General features: G+C 38.3%; 1 protein-coding gene across 5 annotated transcripts in view; it reads left to right on the top strand.

The window, feature by feature from the left end:
• The window catches only part of TPK1 (thiamin pyrophosphokinase 1), a 354,991-nt gene that overhangs the window by 42,387 nt on the left and 297,154 nt on the right, over nt 1-15,450 (top strand). The window lies entirely within an intron of this gene.

Here is a 15,450-nt window from a genome sequence, read left to right as displayed (position 1 = left end):
ATGCTCTAATTGATAAAATCATCAGTCACAGAGGTTATTAGGGTTGAGAGCATGCCACAGCTTGTTGGATGATTTTCAACAGAGCCTTTTTGTTTGGGCTCAAAGGATACTGGTTTGTAGATTAGCTGATATTAAGTACCACATAGAATGCTCAAGTGTGGCACCTACTGTTTCCAGAACCCAAAGAGTCCAATAAGGTATTGGGCCCCCTTTTGGTGGTAGGGGACCGAAGATTTCCTCGACTGCCAGAGGGACTGAGCGTGAGTCTGCCTACATAATGCCAAGAAATTTAACTGGTGAAGGCTGTAAGCTGTTGCGAGGGTTTATAGGCCACCTTTGCAGGCAGAGGCATGATAACACCACAGTCAGGGCTGGGAGAGTGAAGCTTCTGACTTGGTCACTAACGGGGTCTCTTCTGTAGTGAAAACTCTGTATGTCAGAGGACTCGAAATCCTAACCACCCCCCACTGGTGGCAAGTAGCCTGAGGAGTTGAGGTTCCCCAGGGTGTGCCTGGCGGCCTTGCATGTGGGTGTGAGTTGGCTTTGGGGCACGGGGGCCTGTGGAATAGAAAAGAAGGTGTTGGTCTCTGTCCGTGGAGGGCTCAGTTAGAGTCTCAGTGGCTGGAAGCATGAGGAGCAGCAACTGGATTCAGGCCGCGGTGACCGCTCTCGCCTCCAGCTCCGGGTTGCCTTTTCCACCGGCCACACGTGGCTGCTGGTTGTTGAGATCTTGCTTCTCTTCCTGCCCCTGCTGCCTTTGAGTCCTTACCGGAAGGCTGTGATTAGCCTGCTCCTGGGACTCTTGTTTCAGCTGGACCACGGCAGGGAGAATAGACAGAGAGCGATTCCCATGTTTGACTAGCACTTCTTTACCTGCTCTTTCTCATCTGGATGAATCACCTCTGGCCCTTGTGGGACAGGGAAGTACAAGCATTTTGCACAAAATTCCTACTTTACGTTCAGATGTAGAAGCGACAGCAGTATACGGAAGAGCCCCCTGCAAGGTCTTGGATCCTTGAAAAGATCATCCAAAAACAAAGGCAGTCAGTGCTTCCACTCAAAAGATGGACAGAAACGCAAGCCTCTCCTGGAGGACTGTCTCCCGCAGTGAGTGGCCTGGATGCCGGTCACTTTCTGCCGCGCTTGTGGTTTGGAGTCGTTCTCCCCGTCCTGTTTCATTGTCAATATGATCGTGTCTATTTTACGTCTTCTCAAATTTGCCAGAGTTCTGAGTGACTGACGTTATTCTTTAACTTTTTATCTATCAGGGTTCTTACTTCAAAGTGATCCTGAAAAAGGCCAGTTTCCTGAGCGTGTCTGACTGATACGCATTCAAATTTCCCTCCCCTTTGGCTTTCAGGAGCCCTGTCTTCTGGTTTCCTTTTCACTCACTGTGCCTTCTTGGTCTTCACTAACTCCTTTTAACATCTCTCAGTGCAATTCTACGATATTCAGTAGAGGCTTTATATTTATTCATTTGCAAATAGGATCGAACATTTATTATATGGCAGTCACCTTCTAGGCCCTGAGGCTACAGCAGCAAATAAAACAGGTAAGACTCCCTCCAGCCATGGATCTTCATACCCTGCGAGACCTGTGCTGAGTATTGCGTGTTATTTAATCCTCACAACCGCTTCACTATCCCCCCTCCTCACTCGAGCTCTGACATCCCATGGTGGGTGGCCCTCTCCACCTTCGGCTCTGATGCCGCAACACCCTGTGCCCCCGAAAAGATACTCACGTGTGCACACTTGCCAGGATCTGGCTCATCTGAATTATTCATGAAGAGGAAGAGAGTAATAAGTATACGTATTTTTAAAGAGTACCTTACCTCACTTCCTTAATTTGTTTGTCCGTTTTGTATACTGTTTATAGCATTTTTTAAGGAACATCATCCACAATGTCCCTTAGAAATCAGTGACTCAGTAACCTCTGGAGGCCACAACCAAGTAGACACTGTGAATGGAAGTTACAGCTAGGTAGTTGTTCTTAGTGTAAAGTATTGTATTCCCCCTCTATTAATGAAAACAACTACCATATTTAGTGAGATCTTTATATTTTATTCATGCCAAAGTGTGATCGTCTTCTAGAAATTTTGCATTGTGCCAGTGATTCTGGGGCATGCCACAATTATTGCAAGAGGTGACAAATCCACTTGAATACCAAACAGTGCCTGTAAACTGAATGGTGGTACATGCATGCCCTTGAGATAAAGTCATTTAAATGTTTCAGTGCTTGGCATTTTTTTGTTACATGACTACTCCCAGTGAAAAGATAGTAGAAATATACATTTTTAATATTCAAAAGGAGTTCTAAGAAATTAGTAATATTATTCACCCCAGAGAGGGGAACTGGTTGGTAGGGGACTGGAAAGAATGACTAATGTTTCACTGTATATCCTATTGTATCTCTTAATATTAATTCCTAGTGCATTAACTACCTACCCAAAAAATGAAACTGGAAAAAGTCCTTAGGATTTTGATGAATTGGAAACAATTCTAGGTTACTTCCAGGAGCCTTTGCAACTCTTAGATCTATTGTTGATTGTTCATGTCCAAAGGAAAGGAAAACACACACTATTATTATAGAGAGTGGAACTTGTCATAGAATTTGGTATAATCATGCTAAGAAATTGACTACATTTCAAACCTTACATTGTTCTTGGAAGATCTTGAGTATATATTTACAGGGTATGTTTAAATATCTTGCTTTTAAAAATTTATTATTCCAGATTTTTGCAAGTCTGGTCCCACAAAAGGCACAGCAAACAGAAAATGTTTACTTAACAAACAAAAGAAAACGATCTTTTTATACGAACTAGTGAAAGAAACTGGCCCTGGATTCTTGAGTTTACAGATATTTTATGGATTCACATTGTAAATCTGTCTTCAAAGAACAAAATTAAATTCTCTTGGTTCTAATATCTTTACCAAAAATAATAATGAGCACTATAGGTGTTCAATATCAAACGCCAACTGCTTAATGAATTTTGGACAAAGAGGTGAATGGAATGTAAAAGCAAATCAAGAGTCTCACAGTTGGCTGACTTGTGAACAAAATAACTTAGATAATTGAGTATATATTTGCTTTCAAAAAAGATATTAGAAACCTGTTACCAGATTCTCAGGAAAAAAAACAAACTACATCTTCATTTCTGCTTAAGGAGTTTATTTTTTTAAATAATATCTTCCCCAAAGAGGAGAAATCTTGAGTTGTATTTTCTCTTAATTGTATTACATTAATTGTTAATATATTTCCTTATGCCTCTTTTCTCTCGTATTCCTACTCCTTTTTTTTTTTATTAGTTATCTGTTTTATACATATCAATGTATATATGTCAATCCAATTTCCCAATTCATCCCACCCCTTCTTCCCCCCTTGGTGTCCATACATTTGTTCTCTACCTCTGTGTTTCTGTTTTCTGCCTTGCAAACCGGTTCATCTGTACCGTTTTTCTAGATTCCACATATATGGGTTAATATATGATATTTGTTTTTCTGTTTCTGACTTAGTTCACTCTGTATGACAGTCTCTAGGTCCATCCACATCTCTACAAATGATCCAATTTCATTCCTTTCTATGGCTGAGTAATATTCCATTGTATGTATGTACCACATCTTCTTTATCCATTCACCTGTTGATGGGCATTTATGTTGCTTCCATGACCTGGCTATTGTAAATAGTGCTGCAGTGAACATTGGGGTGCATGTGTCTTTTTGAATTATGGTTTTCTCTGGGTATATGCCCAGTAGTGGGATTGCTGGGTCATATGGTAATTCTATTTTTAGTTTTTTAAGGAACTCTCCATACTGTTCTCCAGAGTGGCTGTATCAATTTATATTCCCACCAACAGTGCAAGAGGGTTCCCTTTTCTCCACATCCTCTCCAGCATTTGTTGTTTGGAGATTTTCTGATGGTGCCCATTCTAACTGGTGTGAGGTGATACCTCACTGTAGTTTTGATTTGCATTTCTTTAATAATTAGTGATGTTGAGCAGCTTTTCATGTGCCTCTTGGCCATCTGTATGTCTTCTTTGGTCATATTTCCTACTTCTTTGTCATTTTGCCTTTTACTTTCGGAGGTTTCCTTAATAAATCTGTTACATCTATAATGACATTTGCAAAGACTATTTTGTTGTTTATTGTTGTATTGAATTTGTTTAACTTGTCTGGCTCCTCTCTCTCTCTTCATTACTTTTTCCCTTCCTCCCTTCCTTGGTTTTGTTACCCTCATAATATCCTCAAATCTCTGAGGGTATCTATTAGAGAAGCCCTCATTTTCATCCCTGCATATCATCTTGAGGTGGTTGTTCTGTAATTCATTGATTTTTTTTTCTTTAATATTCTTACTTATCCTTAAGTATCTTTGAACTTTTAAAAAGATACATTTAGTAAAAAAAGACTTCCTGGGTTGGTTTAGGCTCATGTAGATTTCCTTTGTGGTTATATGGGCTATTTTATCCATACAGATTCTTCCTTAAAGGAAATCTTCTCAAAGGCAGGCCTCATGATTGGAAATGGATACATTGTAGAGGACAGGTGAATTTTTATTGCTAGCGGTGGAGTTTTTGAGACGGTCGCTATTAAATATGAGCCCTGAGTGGGGCTCAAGGGCGTAAGAATTTACTCTCTTCTCTACTTCTTTCAAATAAATAGTTTTAAATTTAAATGAATCAGTTTTATAATTAATTTTATTGAGATATAATTTTAAATTCAAGACAGTTGGTGGTAGTGATATGTTGAGAAATGGATGGATGTTATTTAACTCTTTAGATTAAGACTAATTTTGGTGAAAAATTTTAGGATAGATTTGGCCCTGAGGCCACACATGCCGGTCTTAGGTTTGTTCTTACATTTTTATTTACTTATTTCTCTCACACAACCTTATGTTGATCATCTGTCTCCTGCTAGACTTTGAGATGTCTGAGGGCAGGTACAAGGTTTCTATCTCAAGTGCCTTTGTGCCAAGCTCATAAAAATGCCAAGCACAGTAAAAGACGTGTTGTATAAATAGATGAGAAAACTGAGGCCCAGAAACTGATTTTTAGTAAGCTTACAGATACATAAAGAGTGTTTATTATTTGTTGAGAGCTGCAGATAAAGGTGTCTTCCAGACTTTATGGAGCCCAGGTTCATAAATGATGGCAGAAATGGAACTCAAGTCCAGTATTTTATCTGTGGCTACTTCACCTTGCTCTACAAAGTAGAATTAATGAGAAAGTGTAGGAGGGTTGTAATAGGTCAGTCTATTACATTTTGGGGTTAGACTCAGTTCTTTTGTCTCAGTGAGACTTTCCCATTTGATAGTCAAAGACAAAGATTAGGTCTGTGATTTCTTTTATGTTGCTTCATGGTTCCTAATACACATGTTTATCAACTCCTGTGTTTCCCTCCATCTCTCCCTGGTCTGCCCTTCTTTCCCTGGACTGCCCCAAAAGAAATAATATATTTAACCTGGGGATGAGCCTACACACAGTTTTTCTTTCTGTTCCGTAATCAATATGTCTATTTTGCCATTAAGCATAATTACTACATCTTACTCTCTCTGCCATAGATATTACCCCCAGTTTTTCAGACTCATTTGAACTTCTGTTATATGTAGCTTTATCAAGATCTTTTATAGCTATTCTTCAATTTTTCAGTCATAACTACCTCATTAAAATTTCTGACCACAAACTTTTGTGTTTTCTCGTGCTTGATTCATTGTCCACTACTCTTTTTGCCTCTCTCTCTATAAAAATCGTACAGAAAAAGGAGGAAGTCCTTGCATGTATAACCATGCCCACTATAAAAGTGTTTTATTTTCACTTTCTCCCTCTTATCTAATAGGTGTTAAAGAAAAAAAAATTCCAGCTATTAAAGAAAAATAATCATTCAGTAATACTTGTTAAAGCACAGTAGGAAGGCTTTAGTCAAGGGAGGGGTCATGGTAATAGGTGTAGGACCACTTCAGTGGGGTCCTGCAGTGGGAGAGAGAGAGTGAACTCAATGGGCAAGTGGGAATTTATGGCCAAGGAGCAGGGTCAGTGGATGGAGAATTACTAAGAGGAAACATCAGGGGGTGAGGGGGGGATTCTGGCCAATCCAACCTGACAGGATTCTTGCTGAAGGCAGGCCAGGGTGACCAGACATTACCAGGGGGATGGTGGAGGAAGAGGAGCCCCATCAGATATTGAGCAGGGCAGGTGGCAGTGGGCGGGGGGAGGGTACTTAGCAGGACTCATGCTAAAATTGGACAATGCAGAGATAGACAAAAAGTTAGGCATAGTTGAAAAAGAGTTCAGGATAGCCTGCGTAGAGTTTGGTCAATGAGATAATCTTTGTCTCAGGTGGTGCACCATTTGCATCTGGAGACCGTTTTTATTTTCTTGCTTGTTTGGATAACTTCAAGTTCTTGTAGGTCTATTTTGGTTCAAAGCAACATATATATATACACATATATATGTATATATATATACATATATATGTATATATGTGTGTATATATATGTATATATATATACACACATATATAAACACATGTATATAACATATATAAACATATATAGTAGTTCTTTTGTGTTTGAAGAAAATCAAGGTTGATTTTGAGCTTTATATTAGCTGATGTGTTCTGTTCATTGCTGATTTCAGATACAATGTGCCTTGAGATTAATTGGCCATATAGTAGTATAGAATAGTATCTAAATTAACTATAGTATGAAAATCCACGGTAACCATAGTAACTACTGTTACCTACGGTGAGTGTCTACTCAAGTAGTCTATGAAAGTAAAATTATTTTTTTGTTTTCGTGGAAACCTTCCTGCATTTGTTGGGCCCCTGTGCACTAAGTCATATCTATGTATGAAGTAATTTGTATCTCCCATGCAGTCTTTGCATTTTCTTTATTTAAAAAAAAATTTAAGTATGCAGTCTCTCATGAAATATTAACATACCCAGGGGTTTAGGAATGACCCTTTTTTCCAGTTTATTTGGTACTTTATTTTTTTTATTTATTTTTTTAAAAGTAATTTAATATTTTATTTATTTATTTAATTTTTGGCTGCGTTGGGTCTTTGCTGCTGTGTGCAGGCTTTCTGCGGCGAGCGGGGGCCACTCCTCACTGCGGTACACGGGCTTCTCATTGCGGTGGCTTCTCCTGTTGCAGAGCACGGGCTCTAGAGCTTGCGGCCTTCAGTAGTTGTGGCACGCAGACTTCAGTAGTTGTGGCTCACGGGCTGTAGAGCGCAGGCTCAGTAGTTGTGGTGCACGGGCTTAGTTGCTCCGCGGTATGTGGGATCTTCCCGGACCAGGGCTCGAACCCGTGTCCCCTGCACTAGCAGGCAGCTTCTTAACCACTGCACCACCAGGGAAGTCCCGGTACTTTATTTTTTTAAAAATGGTTTAAAACACCTTTTTTTTGTTGAAAATTTTGTTTTAGATACTATTTTAGATTACTTTTTTTTAAAAAAGGAAGCCATCTACATACATAGAATTTCGAAGCAAACCAATAGTTTTTCTGTGTATTTTTGGTTGATATTTATTGAGCTGGTACCTTGCGCTCCATCTTGTCTAAGGCTCTTTGAAAGAAGCTTAAGACCCTCTGTTCTTGAGAAGCTTTCACTCTTGCATGCCCTCTAGCTTTTCTCTCTTTTTCCATGGGTTTTTAGAGACTTACTTTTCTGTCACATTATATAACCTTCCTAAAATTGGGATAACACTCACAATCACTGTCAGCCAGGTGGCCATTCATGACCTAGGTGTACCATTCTTCGGGTCATTATGATAAACTCTGGCTTAGATTAGATGAAATATTACTTAAAAAATCAAAATAGTATACTCATTTTATATAATTTGGGAAACAATTTAAAAAGGTTGATAGAAGGAAAAGTACTAATAAAAAGAAGAGGCTTTGCTTATATTGGTAATCAGGAAAATTTAAGACCCTGAGGCAACAGGACTTTTAAATGCCGAAGTCTCCACCAAAATTGCCCTTTTTCCTTGAGATTCCTTTAATTGTCCCATCTGTTTTCTGCTTCTTCGAAGGTTCATAAGGCAGCCTGTGATTCGGCTGGAAACTCAGTGGCTGTTGATAGGTTACTGAGAGTCTCCCACTTAGCCTTTTCTGAGTTTTTTCTAAATCAAACTCCTGGTCTCAAACTTCTTGGGTTTTGCATGAAGTATAGTACAAGGCAGGAAATCTACAAAGATATGGAAGGGGCAGCCTAGAGGTTAAGCCCAGAGGCTTGGGTGTGAGAGTCTGGCTTTGTTCTGCCATTTGGTCTGTCTCTTTGCTTCTCAAGCCTTAGTTTTCCCTTTAGCAAAATGGAAAAAGTAATATAGGGTTTTTTGGCCATAATTTGTAGCTGTCTGGGAGAAAGAAATTTCCCTCTATCCTTCTAGGTTCTTCTGGCTGGTCTAAGAATTAAATCGACATGAGACAGATTAACAAAAGTTTAATAGAAAAGAAAAATCAAACAGAAGTTTAATAACGTGTACATGGGAGAGATCTAGGAAAGCTCACGAAAATGGCTGAAACTCTCATCTCAAATACCATCCTCAACTAAAGACAAAAGAAAGAAATTGTTGAGAGTGGAGAGTAGGTTATGAGAGGTTATCAGGAAAAGCACAGTAAACACAGGTAATGTTGTTATTGTAGATTTAGGTCATTGCCGTCTCCATTTCCATCAACTGGAGTTTTTCCTCTTCCTGGTGCCTGCAGGAAGACACCCTTACAAATGGAGATTTTTCCTTATTAAATGTCAATGTTTCTTTTGAAGGGTTAAGAACTACTTGGTTTTCAGAAGTTGTTCCCTGTGTGCTGTTCTGAGAAAATGACCAGCTTAAAACAATTCGTATGCCAAAGAGACCTATGTTGGGGTGGCAGACTCTATTCCCCTGCATAGGGGTTAAATGAAATAGTGCATATACTCTACTTGGATTTGTAACCTGTGTGTTTTTTTATCCTTGTATTCAGTGACCATGTATGCAGCATCTGCTCTGTGCCAGGCACCAACAGTGAAGAAGACAAAACTGAGTGTCCTCTTTGAGCTTTTTTCCTAGTGAGGGAGGATCTAGGTACTTGGTACATAATAAGCATTCGGCAAATGTTACCTCATTGTATAAGAAGTTATTGTATAACACAGTTTAACAGTAGAGCTTGCCGTATGATAAAATCATGGCACCTTATTATTCTCTTTGGGCTGACAGTACTTGGGGAAAGGAGAGTTCTAATTATCTCCTCACACATCCCTACAATGGCTCCTGCTTCATCAGGGCTCAACCTAAGGAACTGCCAAGAGTTTTAGATGACAGCTTGCTGTGCTGGCACTTACTATTCAGATGCTAATGGAATAAATTCTTTGGCTTTTATACTTGGGAGCAGATTGTATCTGTCGTCTTTAGATTTCATTCATAATCTTATTCACAGGTTCCTTTTAGCTTGTTAGAGAGGTCTGTAATTTTAGGATCATGAGTTGATTAACAAAAATAATGTTAAGAACTATTTCATTTTAACTTCAGTGTGTCAGGTCTAAAGAAGACATTCACAGTCTTACAGCTATCTGGAACACCTTGACATCGCTCTAAGCAATAATGCCAATAACAGCCATATCATTAAAAAACAACAACAACAACAACAATTATTTGAGTCTTCAGAATCTCCAGCTGAAATTATCGGGGAACGGAAAATGGTGATCATTATAACTGAAAATGGCCTAAAATATATTTTACTTTGGGGCTACCACTTCTCTCTCTCTAGGTTTTTCTGCTGCCATTATCTCTGTTAAAAGATAAACGGAGGCACATTAAAATTTGCAAGAGTTTATTTGAGCAGACATTTATGTGAATCAGGCAGCCCCTGATTAGTAGTTAGTGATTGGCTGTTTGTAAATTTCATTTTCTCGGGTGACGGTATATTTACAGTTGACTCTGGCTTAGGTTTGCATTTGCTTTTACACAGACTGAGAAGGCATTAGGACCAGCCCAGTCTCATGACCTCCTTGTTTAACACCTCTTTTCCCCATTCACAGCGTTGGCTACTTTTTTGTGTGTTTGACCCCTTTTGGCATTTGGTATTTTCTCTGCCTGGAATGCCCTACCTCTTCTGCCCAGGGCATTCATACTCAACTTCATGACAGCTGGAGTGCATCTTCTGTGACACCCCTGTCCCCCTGGGGGATTTTTGTTTCCCCTCCTGTGGGGATTTCACTGTTTTAGCACATTGGGTTTGGTTTGTTTAATCTGTTGTTCTTTGCACTGTTTTGGGACTTATTTTCCTCATTGGCCACAAAACATGAATAGCCATCTTAATATCATCAGCTCTTTCATGGCATCACAGGGAAATAATGGCTTTTAAATATAAACATTCGTTTCTGTTAGAAAAGCAGAGAACAGTATGATCATTCTCTAATACCCTAGTGTCTTTTATCCTGGCATCTTAATTCCATAAACTTCAACTGATTTATTTATAAACTTCATACAACTCACCAAATATTCATGATGTTGGTGTAAAATAATAGGAAGGGTAGCTTAAATACAGGTTTTAATTGCAACCATGAATTGTAAGATGCACCATTTTTAAAGATGCCATTAAAAAGGGGGAAAAAAAGACAAACTCTGACAGTGCGAAGATACCACTGATTCTAAAATACATTTTGGTATTTATTTGTTTGTTTGTTTGTTTATTTATGGCTGTGTTGGGTCTTCGTTTCTGTGCGAGGGCTTTCTCTAGTTGCGGCAAGCGGGGGCCACTCTTCATCGCGGTGCGCGGGCCTCTCACTATCGCGGCCTCTCTTGTTGCGGAGCGCAGGCTCCAGACGCGCAGGCTCAGTAGTTGTGGCACACGGGCCTAGTTGCTCCGCGGCATGTGGGATCTTCCCAGACCAGGGCTCGAACCCGTGTCCCCTGCATTGACAGGCAGATTCTCAACCACTGCGCCACCAGGGAAGCCCTAAAATACATCTTGAATGCATCCTAAACTGCATTTTAGAAATGCTAAACTGTACAAAAATGTTCATTTTTAAATCGGTGAAATGTGGTCATGTTATACCTTCTGAAAAGATTTAAGAACTGCACTGAGGAACAAAATGTAAAATCGGTTTCCATTTGGTTTCCTTTCCTTCATTTGCCTTTTGGTAGACGTGTGTATCTGCCAAAATCATTAATGAGCAGGGAGGTCATCAAATGCCAGGTGGCGGGAAGATGGAGGACTGCTTGTTCAGAGGATCTGGGCACCCATCGATGACCTAATCTGCTTTCATAATATTAGCCATAACCTACAAATAAACAAAGTAAGAGAATTGTGAGTAGGGAGTTGATTAGTCATGCATGTTCATAAAAGTTTTGAGTAAATTCTCATCATGTTTGAAAAACTTTGAATTACAAGACATTTTATGAGAAACACTGCAAGTTGCCCTGTAAAAGGATTTGGAGCTAAAACTAACATTGGATGCATATTGAGAAATGAGTTCTTTTGCTTCAGAATCTCATGTGATTGCTCAGTACAAAGGTTAGTTGTAAGAGCATGAAGATTAGTTGCATTTGACTTGATGCAGCTAATATGTCAGGATTCGTCATGTGCTAGGTGGAGATAAGGAAACCCTGGTAATGGTTTGGTTATTCTCCAGGTTTCTGCCAGCTTTTTACATGCTGTACTTTGGCAGCTTGTTGATTGTTTTGTATTAATACTGAAGTCATAGAGGACTATGGGCATGGCACCAACTCTCCTACTTTGAGCTAATGTGCAGTGGAATGGGCAGTGGACTCGATGAGAGGTCTAAGTCTAGCCTCACCTCAACTTCTGGCAACAATGAACTGTTTAAATCTTAACTCTGTCACTGGGCCTTGAGTTCTTTGGATGTTGACTTCTTTTTGATGATGAGGTTAGAAATAATGATGTTCACCCTTTTTCTCTTCATGATCTCAGTCTGTTAACTTTTATAATGCCATCGAAATAGAATTCATTTTGCAGCTGGTTTAGAACTGGACCATATACTCCATTAAGTGAGGGGCACGAATATTGAGCCTGCCCTGGTTTGTTCTTTATAGTAAAAAAAAAAAAAAAAAAAAAAAGTTCCAAGATTGTGTTTCTGTTCATACAGGGTATGGTGACATTAGAAGCAATTTTGTAAGACACAAAGTCTTACAGATTAATTGGGAAGAAATAGACTCACAGACATAGAAAACAAACAGTGGTTACTAAAGGGGAAAGCTGGGTGGGAGAGGGATAAATTAAGAGTTTGGGAACATACACACACTACTATGTATACAACAGGTAACCAACAATGACCTACTATATAGCAGGGAACTGTATTCTATAACTTGTTACAACCTATAATGGAAAAGAATCTCAGAAAGAAATATATATAGATAGATAAGATATTATATAATCTGAATCAATTTGCTGTATACCTGAAACTAACACAACATTGTAAATCAACTAGACTTCAATAAAAATTAAAAAAATAATAAATTGATAAAAGGTTGATTGGGAAGAAATTTGGAACACTGTAAAATTATGACGGTTAGGTTTGTGTACAAGTGTGTATGGTTAGTTGTAGAGTACCTATTTTAGTGATACAGGAAACAGCACAGTGAGTGGTTTTTAAAGTTTATGTTAGAAACAGTTATTTCATGACTTCTTTGTGTCAGGGCCTAGGCTAAATTTTGAAGAGAAAAGGGGTGAGTAAATTATTTTTTCTACATGCCTAAAGTGTATCAGCTGTTGTTAAGAAGCATATAACAATTATTAACAGAAGGATTTAAATATTATGGTTTTTAGGTGAGAATGATTAATGGGGGGAAAGGGAGAGAGGTTGGAAAAAAGAAAGTAAAATATTTTCTCTAAGTTGTGAAAGATAAGAAAGTCCTTGCCAGGGGCAAAAAGCTGTGTTTGTTGAGTATTTATTTACTTTGTGTCGGGCACTGTACTCAGCTATGTGTTATATCTCCCTGAATCTTCCATACTTGGTGGGCTCAGACTTGTTAAATCAGTTACTCAAATATCACAAACCACACAGCCAATAAGTGACAAAACTGGGATTTGAACTAGGTTTGTGAGATCCCACAGCCCATGTTCTTAATCACTGTACTATTCTAGAGGGCATTCCAGGCAGCGGGAAAGTCACGCACAAAGACCTGAAAACTGTGCAAGTGCCTGCTGTGTTTACAAAACGGTGAAAAGTCTTGACTAGCCTAGACTAGAACCTCCACGTGGCTGAGAGGTAACAGAGTCTCTGACACAGTCCCCTGCCGAACAGGATATGCTGTTTAGTCATTGATTTATTAGATCAGTGTTATTGAGAACTTACTGTGTGCCAGGCATTTTGCATGGTGCTGGAGGTTCAGAAATGAACACAAGGCTTTGCCTTCAAAACCCAAGTCTAGTAGTGATACCATTATTTTCAGGTATGATTTCTTGCTTTGTGCATTTGCCTAGAAAATTCTTCATACAGTCTTTAGATAAATTTCTCCATTTTTGTATTTTATAATTTTAGAACTATGTTCAAATACTTACGTCTATATATATATATATATATATATATATATATATATGTATATATACACACACTGTAAACACATATACCATGTATACCCACACGCTGTATAGATGTAATTTCATAACTCTATTCTACAATTAATTTTAGTGTGTGATATGAGGCAGGGACTTAATAGCATCTTTATCTTCAATTTTCTTCTAAGTAGAAAGCCCCTTCATTTTCCCTATTGAATTACTGCTGCTTTGATATTCTAGGTTGTTCATAATTTCAGGGCTCCAACTATTGGCTTAAAAACTGCATTGTGCATGCTGATAAAATTCTTTATTAAGTTCTATAAACAAATACTAAATGAATTTGTGAACAAATGAACGAAAATGCAGATTGCTTTAAGTGATACCTGGCTGGTACTGCTTCCTTCCTCTCCCCAACCTTACCCACTTACGGCAACTTTTTCTTTTCTGATAGGAACGTCATTTTGAGGTCTAGGCCTGCATGTTCTCCGTTTTCTAATCTGATGTCATGTGCTGTCTTGGCTCATAAATTTCCCCTTTCACCTCCTTTTAAAAAAGCTTTTAAATATAATACAGACTTGATTTAAGAATTTATATGACACAGGCAAATGCAGAAAAAGTTAATGATTTCCTTCTCCCTTTTTTATTCTCATTCTCTGAAGATAATTGGTTTTAACATGTTATACCTTTTTCTTGTTCATGTCTGGTAACCACTGATGAAGAGAAATGTTCCATGTGAGAGAACTATGAAAATACTAATAGAATTGGGAATTGGGACATGGGTAAATTCTTAAGGTTAACATTGATTTATAAAAATCTTATCCTAAGCTTTGAAGAACAAATATTTTCTAAGTTCTCTACAACATATTTCAGTGGAGGAAAAAACTCTCTATTTTGCTCTTTGAAACAGAGTAAATCACATCTCCCTTTGCTGTCCTGAGAATCCTGTTGTAAGTCTCTTTTCCTAGCTTTTTAAAGGACTTTTAAATCCACTTAGTCTAATTAGCATAAATTACTTGATAATTTTGGGAGGAAAGAAAGCTAGATAGTGTTACACAAATTATCTGCTATTAATTCTTACTCTGAAACCTAAATACTCTGTTATTTTAGTGACTCTTTGTTATGTTCCAATGTGGTATTTAAAGATTGTTGGCCACCGTCTTATTTGGGGTGGCGGACATTGCCTGGGAAGGGTTCTTTTCTTTCCGTCAGTTAAAGTTGTTTATTTTACTTTTTTCTTTTTTAATAATATAAGCTCAGGGTACCAAATTCATACGAAAGATTAACAGGTGAAAAGTAATGCTCCCTTCTGTTTTCGTGCTCCAGCTAACAGTTTTCTTCTTTGACATTCTTGGCATTTGCAAAAATACATGTATATTTAAACATTTTTACACACATGGTTGTGTAACATATCCATTTATTTGCTTTTTCCACTTATTTTTATCTTGGAGGTTTTTCCACAATAAATAATATAGAGCTGTTCCACTGTGTGGGGCATAGCAAAGGCCACCACTAATGGATTGTTTTCATTCTTTTTCTATTAAAAATAAACAACAAACCCTTTGGATACCCTTGCTTATAGACTATTTTGTGTAGATATCATTCTATGAAAAAAGAAGGAGTAGTAGAGAAACCTGACCTTTTCTGTTTACTTCACCTGGACCTGGATCTGATTAATGCCACTAAGGTGTTGTGTGTCAGAGTGCTTACCTGCGACCTAGTGCACATCATTTACTGGTGTCAAATATCTGCCTACTGACTGTAGGCATTGCTCTTGAATTCTCTAAAAGCCCACAGTGCCCATGGGATAAAAATGTTCACCTACCCTGAGTTTAGTAAGATTTCCACTTGTGTGGGTTTGACTCTTTTTTTTTTTTTTAATTGAATAGATCTAATGCAAGCAATTTTTAAAAATATTTATTTATTTATTTTTGACTGTGTTGGGTCTTCGTTTCTGCGCGAGGG

The sequence above is a fragment of the Balaenoptera physalus genome (assembly GCF_965194825.1).
Source record: "Balaenoptera physalus genome assembly, chromosome: 8".
Lineage (NCBI taxonomy): Eukaryota > Metazoa > Chordata > Mammalia > Artiodactyla > Balaenopteridae > Balaenoptera > Balaenoptera physalus.
The sequence above is the reverse complement of the archived record's forward strand: the minus strand, read 5'-3'. Positions and strand labels throughout refer to the sequence as shown.